Here is a 10,470-nt window from a genome sequence, read left to right as displayed (position 1 = left end):
TTATAATGAGAAATGGTCCTTCGAAGAGAGCGAAGCGTTAAAAAAAAAAAAAAAACTAGCAGAGAGTAGGTACTGTTGCTAACAAATGATGAATAAAGGTACTCCGTTGCTGCTCCACCCTCCCTGTTGCTAGCCTACCACATGACTAAGCAGGATCCAACAGTGTCCAATCCACCCAGCAGCAATAATCCAATCCTCTCACCTGACCTTCACGTGACACTGCAGCCCACACTTCCCGGACTGGGCGATGCCGCCAGTTGGGTCCATTAACCTTGTTTCTCCTGTACACAGAGGTCAAAAATGACTGAGGTGAGTGAGTCGGGAAGTGAAAATATCACAGCTACACATGTATTACTCACGCGAGGGGTCAACGTACCAAAGTGATGCCTTTCACCATAGCACACGTGATTTGGAACAGAGATCTTGTTGTTTGCGGGTATGCAAAGGAGGGTGACCAAGAGCTCCAAAATACGAAAAAAAAAAAGAGGCAAAAGAGCAAAAAAAAAAAAAAAAAAGTACTGCTCTTCAAAAAAAAAAAAAAAAAAAAAAAAACGAGGTAAAGAGTGAATTTCAATGTATTATAATGTCAGTAGGTATTCTAAACAACGCAGCGTTCTCAGTGCCAAAGAGCTCAGCAGTCTCGTTCATCCTACACGAGGTCTACGCGAGAAACACAAATGGTCAAGGTCTGATCATAGCGGAAAGTCTACTCCATGTCAAACTTGCCAGTGTGTGCTCTGTGTTGGTGTGTGTAAAGTGATGCAACGTTGGAATAGTATTGGTAATTCATGCTCCTATTTCTGTGTTGCAACCTGCAGGGTGCTCTTATTTCTGTTACAAAAGGAGAGCATTCCATCGTGACAGGAATGACTATTATCACCATCACCACCACCAACACCACCACCACCACTACTACCACTACTACTACTACTACTTCTACTACTAACAGAAAGTGTAGAGAGATACGGATTAAAAAAAAAAAAAAAAAAAAAAAAAAAAATATATATATATATATATATATATATATATATATATATATATATATATATATATATATATATATATATATATATATATATATATATATATATATATATAAAATAGTTCTGTTTCACCCGAAAACATAAGCAGCTTAAAAAAAAAATAAAACTTCACCCTCAAAATTTTAATCTGATGATAGATATGTTCCTTACTCACAGGAGACACACTGTGCGTGTTTTTTTTTTTTTTGGGGGGGGGGTGAAAGGAACAGTACATGGATAATAAGATTCAACCTTAATATTTAACTTTTAAACAAAGGTTAGGAAACAAAAAAAAAAAAAGAGAAAACACTAGATTGATATAAACTTTCTATATCAATATCTATTTTTTTTTACTTTTCATTATAAATCTGTAGTTTAAAGAAAATTTTTAATCACAAAATTCTTTGCATTTTTTCTGCATATGTTAAATATGCTTTAGTGTTGATGGGAATGGTGAGTATATCATTATTTCGCTTTTAAAGTTTACAAAGCAGAAAAATATTGACTGACATATACTTCTATATCAATATTTTCTTCAACTTTTCATGATTTAAAATTGTTGTTTAGAGATTTTTTTTTTTTTTAATTAATAATCTTTGTAATTTTTTCCAGGTCCGGACCTAACACACACACACACACACACACACACACACAGAGAGAGAGAGAGAGAGAGAGAGAGAGAGAGAGAGAGAGAGAGAGAGAGAGAGAGAGAGAGAGAGAGAGAGAGAGAGAGAGAGAGAGAGAGAGAGAGAGAGAGAGAGAGAGAGAGAGAGAGAGATAACGAATAATAAATAAAACATAATAAAATAAAATAAAAGACATACTATCTTAAATCTCCACAGGCTTTATAACGTTTCTTTCCCCCTTCTTTCCTCTCTGAGGTAAAGGCGATGATGATTTTCACGGTGATGTAAATCCGATCAAAAGCGAGAGAAAGCGAGGCGAGGCGGTAATCAGATGCAAACCTTTGACGTGGTGCATCAGACCATGAATACTGCGATGCCGATATGTTTTGCAGGGAGGAGTAGGTCAAGTCAGCCGCGAAATGATGGGGGATGAGGGAAAGGGATGGAATGTGTATTAAAGTCAGGGGTTAAAAAGATTCAAATGTACGTAAAACGGAAAAGCCATTGGTCGTAAAATCAATGGGAGATTTTTTTTTCTTTTTTTTGGGGTGGGGTGATGGTTCACTCTTTTTACCCTGGTGTGTAAATAATAATAATAATAATAATAATAATAATAATAAACGGTTTATTATTTAGGCAGTTAACAAACTGAAAATGTACAGAGGGGGTTGGGGAAATATTTAACATTAATCCTAAAGGTAGGTCTAATCTAGAAGTGTGTGTGTGTGTGTGTGTGTGTGTGTGTGTGTGTGTGTGTGTGTGTGTGTGTGTGTGTGTGTGTGTGTGTGATAACAGAACTAGGCTGGCAGTCTGAGCTAAATGTGACATACTATGTTATGTGTGTGTGTGTGTGTGTGTGTGTGTGATAACAGAACTAGGCTGGCAGTCTGAGCTAAATGTGATATACTATGCTCTGTGTGTGTGTGTGTGTGTGTGTGTGTGTGTGTGTGTGTGTGTGACGGAGAGAGAGAGAGAGAGAGAGAGAGAGAGAGAGAGAGAGAGAGAGAGAGAGAGAGAGAGAGAGAGAGAGAGAGAGAGAGAGAGAGAGAGAAATATGACGCGGAAGGCCTAAATCCCATTGTAGCGTGTCTAACTATCAAAACGAAACACAATAACTTTTATATAGATCCTAAGACCTCAAAACCCCTCTTGCCGTCCCTAGAAACGTCCCCAGCGGCACCCTTCCCTCCCCCCATTGACTCAACAAGCCACACAACACCAAAACACAGACGCTTAGCACTCATAACATTTTCTTTCCTCCTCTTGCCCGAACATCTATGCGACCCAAGTACGCTTACCACCTTTATCTACCTGACTTGCGTGTCTAGTTTCAACCGCAATGGATTAAAGTTAAGGCAAGGTTAGGTAAGGTAAGGTAAAGGTTAATATATTGCCTTTAGTTAAATGAAATTACAACTGAGACTTGTTTTTGATTGCATTAAATAGAGGAATGATTATGTTTTTCTTCAATGTCTCACCCTATTTTAGCTTCCCCGTTAGGTATTCATAGGAGACAGCAACGCTACCTTGTCTTCCTTCACTCTCGCTCTCGGTTCGTCGTTCCCTCCCCGCCTGCCACCGCCGCCACCAGCAGACGAGTCACGGTAAACCTCTCACCCTCTCCTCCCTCCCTATCTCCCGTCTGCTCGGTGGGAAGTAGACCGCGGCTTCTGTTTAAGGGGAGGAGCAGTGAACTCAACGACCCGCCACGACCAGCCCCGTCTTGATTCCCCCTCGTCCCAGCCTATACTTTCCCTTCTTCCCTCCTCCTTCGTCATCTCCCTAAGTATTTCCTGGTTAAAACTTCTGCGTTATCTATGTATCTGTGTACTATTTATACAAGCAACATTCCTACAGCGGTAAGGCTTATGGTACTGATAGGCTTAGTGGTGTGTAGTGCCGCAGGTGGTGTGTTCGAGGCTAGTGGCGCTTAGGCCTAATAGTGAGTTGAGTTCCTCCAGTCAGGGGCGGGGATATTTTCAAGAGGGAAGCCAACAACTTCTGTCGTGGTGATCTCCAGACAACAGGTCAATGACACAGGAGTGAACAACTGCCAGAACGCTGTCTCTGCTGTCCTATAAAAGAGTTATTCTTCTGCCTAGATAATGAAAACGAGTAGGGTACCCGTCCTCCTGTCAGGTTAAAAGGCGAGGTATCAGCAGGTGGCGCTTGCAGGAGTGTAAAACTAATGAAGACTGCGAGAGTTTATATATATATATATATATATATATATATATATATATATATATATATATATATATATATATATATATATATATATATATATATATATATATATATAGTTACGTTTTTTCAAACCGGCAAGACATCAGCATTTTTGTTTCGCTCGGTAGGGATCTGTACGGTATCTTTCACATAATCTGTAACATTATATTATGTCCTCACCACCCTGTCACTAGTAGCTCGTCACTGTACCCAGTTGATATGCACCAAACAAGATAATTTCCATTTACCTCGTCAAAAAAAAAACACATTTCTAGCACAAGAAAATGAACAATGAACATCATAGCCAGAAAAAAATAAGCAAGAATAAAATTGAGGAACAACAACAACAACAAACCAAATTCAATACTCAAACCCAAACCCAGTACATAGTTTTCTTACCTCACGGCAACTTAAACATAAGAACATAAGAAATAAGGGAAGCTGCAAGAAGCGACCAGGCTTACACGTGGCAGTCCCTGGAGCACCTTCCTACGGATACCTTTCAAGCTGCACTCCTTTCATGAACCTAAGCAACCTAAAAAGGAATTTGAACCTTAGAACACCTATCAAGTTGAGTGACGGTATCTAAGTGGCTGATTACTAGGGAGGCCGTTATGGAGTGGCTGACCTCACTGTAACCTTAGATGAGTGAGATTTAACTGTGACGGCTTCTTAATGTTCTCGTTTGTCTTGCTTAATTTTTACCATATACCATTCCCGGGCTGAACTGTGTCACCTTCTGGATCTTATACCTGCGGTGCTTCTGTGTTCCAGATCTGATTCATCTTTCCTTTCTGGTGTCCCAACGAGCAGCCTGATTCTCTGTTAGTCTGGTTGGCTGGCTGGCAGGTTGGATGGATGGCTGATTAGCTGCTTGGTTGGATAGATGGCTGATTGGCTGGCTGGTTGAATAGATGGCTGATTGGTTGGTTGCCTGGATGAGTAAATGGATTGGTGACTGGCTGGATGGATAGATGGCTGGTCGGATAGATGACTGATTGGATGGTTGACTGAGTGGCTGGCTAGCTGACTGGCTAAATGGATAAATGACTGAACAGTAGTTGACTGGCTGGCTGGCTGGCTGGCTTGCTGGCTGGCTGGCTGACACACACACACACTCTCTCTCTCTCTCTCTCTCTCTCTCTCTCTCTCTCTCTCTCTCTCTCTCTCTCTCTCTCTCTCGTGCGCGCGCGCGCGCGCGCTCGAGGTCGTATGCACCATCCTGTCACTCTTTCATTTTCTGCAACATTGACAAAAACAAGTCTTCTGTGCTTTTTCTCCTTCCCTTCCCGTCCTTTCGTCACTTGCTCCCTTGACCGTCCATAGCATTACAAAGCAAGGACGTGGAAGATTCGAGGCTACGTATGTAAAAACATTAAAATACAAAAAAAAAAAAAGAGGAAAAAAGAAAAAAAAAAAAGCATCTAGTAGCCTAAACCATTCCTTTCCGTCTTGCATTAGTATGTGTTTATTTATCCTTTTATTGTGCATTTGAAAAAGTGTGCTTTATATTATATATATATATATATATATATATATATATATATATATATATATATATATATATATATATATATATATATATATATATATATATATATATATATATATACGAGTATATATATACTTTTTTTCCCGTCGGGTATTTTTCATCTTCTTGTTCTACTACTCACTTCTTTTTGTTATTATTCTTGTTTTTGTTCTTGTTCTAGTTTTTATTCTGGTTGTTGTTGTTCTCCTCCCCCTTCTCCTCCTCTTTAATCTTTCTGCACCCTCCGTTTTTAAACCATCATGAATAGAGAGGCAGAGTTTCCCTCTCATGTTCCTGCCAATAGCATCATCTTTCACGTAAATCAATAAACACACACACACACACACACACACACACACACACACATATATACAAAGCACCTTTCAAGAATCTGCAGCTTTTGCTTTCTCTGCTTGGTATTTCTCCCACTAGTATTCGGAAAAGAAAGATGCTGGGTTCTTCTTCCTTCCCTTTCACTGCCGCTAGAACTCTCCTGCAGGAACCATTGCCATCACCTCCGTCACTGACGCACGATACAACACACTCGGAAACACTGCTCGTTTTTTGCTCAGTTTTCTTGTATCATACTATAATGAAGGCGTCACGTGTATTCTCTCTCTCTCTCTCTCTCTCTCTCTCTCTCTCGGGAGGCAAATTTCATTTTCAATTTCTTTTTCACCTTCTTGTTCCCTTCCCCTCTCTCAGTCCCCTCCGTCTCTGCCTTCTTCTCTTTCTCTGCGATCTATCAAACAGGAAGACGGACGAGAAAGAAAGAAAGAAAGAAAGAAAGAAAGAAAGAAAGAAAAAAATTAAAAGAAAATGCATTCTAACTATATTTATATCTTTTTAGGTGACGTGTAGAGAGATTATTCATGTAGTTTTATTTATTTATTTATTTATTATTATTATTTTTTTTACTTTAACGATACATGGGATTAATGTGCCTTTGTTCTCACTTTCACCTCCTACGCTCCTGTGAGCGAAGACAATGTGGATGATGATTCGTGATGAGTCTACGCTACACACTTTCATCCTCTGACGTCAAAGTTAAAGGGCTCAGGAAGATGAAGGTGAGAAAAGAGCTAACAGGACAAAGGTGGCTAAGTGTGTGTGTGTGTGTGTGTGTGTGTGTGTGTGTGTGTGTGTGTGTGTGTGTGTGTGTGTGTGTGTGTGTGTGTGTGTTGCTACAGGTGTGGAGTTAAAGGGCACATTGAGAACAAGTGAGAATGGATGTGTTGGGGGAAGGGAGGGTGAGAACAGGTGTTATGTTGATGAGGATCAGGTGGTAATGGTGGTGGTGGTGGTGATAGTGATGGTGGCGGTGGTGGTGATAGTATACTCGTATAGGGAGGTACTGAAATGTTATTGCTGTTGTTGTTGTTGTTGGTGGAGGTGGTGTCAATGATAGTGATGGTGATGGTGATGATAATTTTCGTTAATAGTAATAATAATAGTGACAACATTTATATAAGGATAGTGATAATAGTAATAACATTCATAATACTTGTAGTAGTGACACGTGTGCTGAATGAAAAATAAAGAAAAGACAATAATAAAATAGCAAAAGCGAAACAAAACTCCAATCAGATAAGTACAGGAATCTAGCAAGACACCTGGCTGACTGACGCAACAACAGATGTCTGACAAAGTTATAATTACCATCCCTCCAGTCACCGAAGCCTCCCCTCATCCGCGTGGCTGTTAGCTTACGCGTCGCCATGGTAACCACTTAAACTCAGGCACCGTCAAGTAAGGCAATTAGCTGCCCAGGTCAGAGGTCGAGTTCAGTCTGGGTCGCTAATTGTCGTGGAATCTGCCTTTGTATCGAGTTATTATTGCTACTGTTCTTGGTTCCGAGTGAATCGCATCTAAGTTAATTTCAGTCATTGAGGAATTGGAAGTATCGGAGGAGGAGGAATACAAATGAATACAAAGGAAGGAACATATAGCAACAGCCTTACTGGGACTAACGAGACTGACTGTGTAGCATACTACCACTAAAAATTCTATGATTTAAAGGCAAAATGACAGCAATGGGAGGAAGCACCGTGCGGCACAGAGGGAGAAACAGTCATAGAATGTGATAGGAAGAGTTTAAAGAGAAACATGTAACTATGTAATACTATAAAAAAAGAGAAAAAAAAAATCCAATTCAGGATCGAAGTACGTTATTCGAGGGATTAATGCGAGGTGCTTATCTAACCTATGCATAAATATTTCTACCGTGTCACTATTTACTATTGTGTTACAGGAGAGTTTCAAATATTATCAATTCTGTTAAAGAAAAATGTTTAGTCTCGTCTGATCTGAATCGAGAGGAGGAAGAGAAGGAGGTGAAGGAGAAAGAGGAAACGGAAGAGGAGGAGGAACAATGAACGTAATAACCAGAAAAAAAATATTAAGCAAGAGAAAATGAATATGAGGAACAACAACTGACAAACGACAAACAACAATAACAACAACAAAACCAAACTCAATGCCCAAATCCAGTTACTCATACTTGCGCAGAGACAACACAAAAATCACCCGCGTGAACTGAGTTGGAAGACTCGGGGACAACAAGGGGCTCTAACGCTATATAATAAAGCATAAAGGGACGTGGAAGCGAGGGACCTCCCGTGTATTTTCCAGTGCAGCTTTGAGTACTCCTATTGAAGCTGTTATTGTGGCTGCTGGCTGCTCGGTAATTAATTAATGTTATTGATGGTGAAAGTACGAAATTAATCACTGGTGAAGAGGAGCGAGGGCAGTAGGAGGACAAGGAGGAAGAGGAGTAAGGAGCTTTTAATTAACGTATAGAGGAGTCAGATGAATAACTGACGGTGGCTATAGTAAATAATACACAATAGGTATCCTTTATATAAAGACCCCGCTGATCATTGATACGAAGAGACATATACTAGAGGTCACTGTTGCCATGGTTTCTACAGCAGGTGTACGTAGTAATTACAGTGGTGGTGGTGGCGGTGATTCACATGAGCACGTGCTAGACGCGTGGCCTCCAGCAATTACCCGAGAGCTAAAACGTATGTAGCTTGATCTACATGTATGGGTTAGGCTTACTTTCGTGTTCTTAGCTTAACCTATGCCTTTTTTGACACATCCTTTCTTAGTCGCAAACCACTCAGAGTCATTTGGTTTTGTTCAGCTGCTACTTTTTAATGCAATACTAACGCATCTATGGAAAATATATTCTTTTTATTCTTTTCTCATTACTTTGTAGTTATTCTAGTGCCGTGATTTGTCGAGTATCTCAGAAAAAGGGTCTCTTATAAGGACAATTTTTAAAGGGCGCAGAGATGATGTTCAGATTCTCGTGGGTGCTATTCTGCTGTTGATAGCGTAGAATCCTGCTTTAACTTTCACTGAAATCATGAGAAGAACTTTGTAGGTCTTGACAACTTCCTGCAAAACTTGTTAAAAGAAGTTGGAATTAGAGATACTGAAATGTTTGAGAGTGCAATCCGTGAAAAAAAAAAGGAAATAGATAAATAAATATACGAACTGTGAACGTATTATCATTCTAACTTTCCTCAGGAATCAGTCTTGTGTGAAGCTTTTACTTTACGGACAAAAAAAAGAAAAGAAAAAAAAAAACGGAAAAGAAAAAAAAAAGCTAAAGAAGTACATCCTTACGAGCTTTCTCTTTCCCCTGACCTCCCATTGACCTCCGTCCCGCTACGCTCCTCGACCTGCAGCCTGGAAGGTTGTTATGGGAACGATACCAGACGCGCAGCGATTAGAGAGTTGATAGGACCGTGAGCTGGAAGGTAAGGCGAGGCGAGACGCCACTAACTAGGCCAGGAACAGCAATAAGACCAGCCTTATTACCTTCTTAAGTCACCCTCAGGACCAGCAGCGGGCGGCAAGAGGATGACAGGAGATGCTCAATAGGAAAGGATAGTAGTCTTTTGACTGGTAATTCAAGAAAATGGAAACGAAGTTAATCATTTGGGGGAGTTAGTTGATTAAAGGATTTTGGTTGACTTATGGTTCTTTTCACTCACGGATTACAAAGGATATGGAAGAAGAGATCCTTATTGAGTTCTGGCTCTGTAACAATAAATTATTTAGCTCCAGAAAAAAAAAAAATTGTGAAAACTCATGCAAAAAAAAAAAAAAAAAAAAAAACATAAAAGAGAAAAGCTCAAAATACAATTTTAGTAAAGAGACAAGAAAAAGTGAAAGCTCCCACAACGTGACTTCCACTACTATTCTTTTCTTGTAGCACTTTTTCCCCACGAGTATCAGCTTGAGGACTTCGGCAGCAAGTTAATCCCAGACTTTACCCAGCGAACCGCCCGTACCTTACTCTTTGTTCCTTTGTTGGAAGAAGACTGTGTGAAGCACCTGAGTGAAAAACCTGCTCTTCTCCTTACCAGGCCACAGGACATATGGATAAATACGTAAAGAACTGACTAGAAAAGAAACATTTAAACCTCTTTATCTTCTATACTTATTTATTTATTTATTTTTTTTATTTTCCTCTTATTATTTCTTCTCCTATTCCTTTACTGCTGTTTTGTCTCTCCTCTACATTAGTTTGCATTCCTCTTTCAATCTTCCTCAACGTAACTGGTCTAATTTTCACATAATTTTCTGCCTCTATTCTTATTTCTTCTCATATTCTCTATTTTAGAGAGTGTACAGACTCATAAGCGACAAGAAATCTACTGCCATATATTTGTCCTTTCTTTATGTTAATTTGCATTTCTCTTCACTAATCCTTCATATAATTGGCCAATATTCACGTGGGCAGATGTGAAAGAGGATACGCTGAACATTAGCTTCGTTTGGTCCTGAACGCGAGGGCTAACACGATCACCCACGGCGTGAACCGCGGCCGGCCACGAGTTAGCCTTACTGGGGTGGCGGTGAGCTGGAATTATGCCGGGTGGAAATAAGACCCCTAAAAAAGCGGGCACTTCTGGTGTAGCTTCAGTGTCGTTCAAGGAGGAGGAGGAGGAGGAGGAGGAGGAGGATAATAATAATAATAATAATAATAATAATAATAATAATAATAATAATAATAATAATAAATAATAATAATAATAATAATAATAAT

The sequence above is a fragment of the Scylla paramamosain genome, chromosome 13 (assembly GCF_035594125.1).
Source record: "Scylla paramamosain isolate STU-SP2022 chromosome 13, ASM3559412v1, whole genome shotgun sequence".
Lineage (NCBI taxonomy): Eukaryota > Metazoa > Arthropoda > Malacostraca > Decapoda > Portunidae > Scylla > Scylla paramamosain.
The sequence above is the reverse complement of the archived record's forward strand: the minus strand, read 5'-3'. Positions refer to the sequence as shown.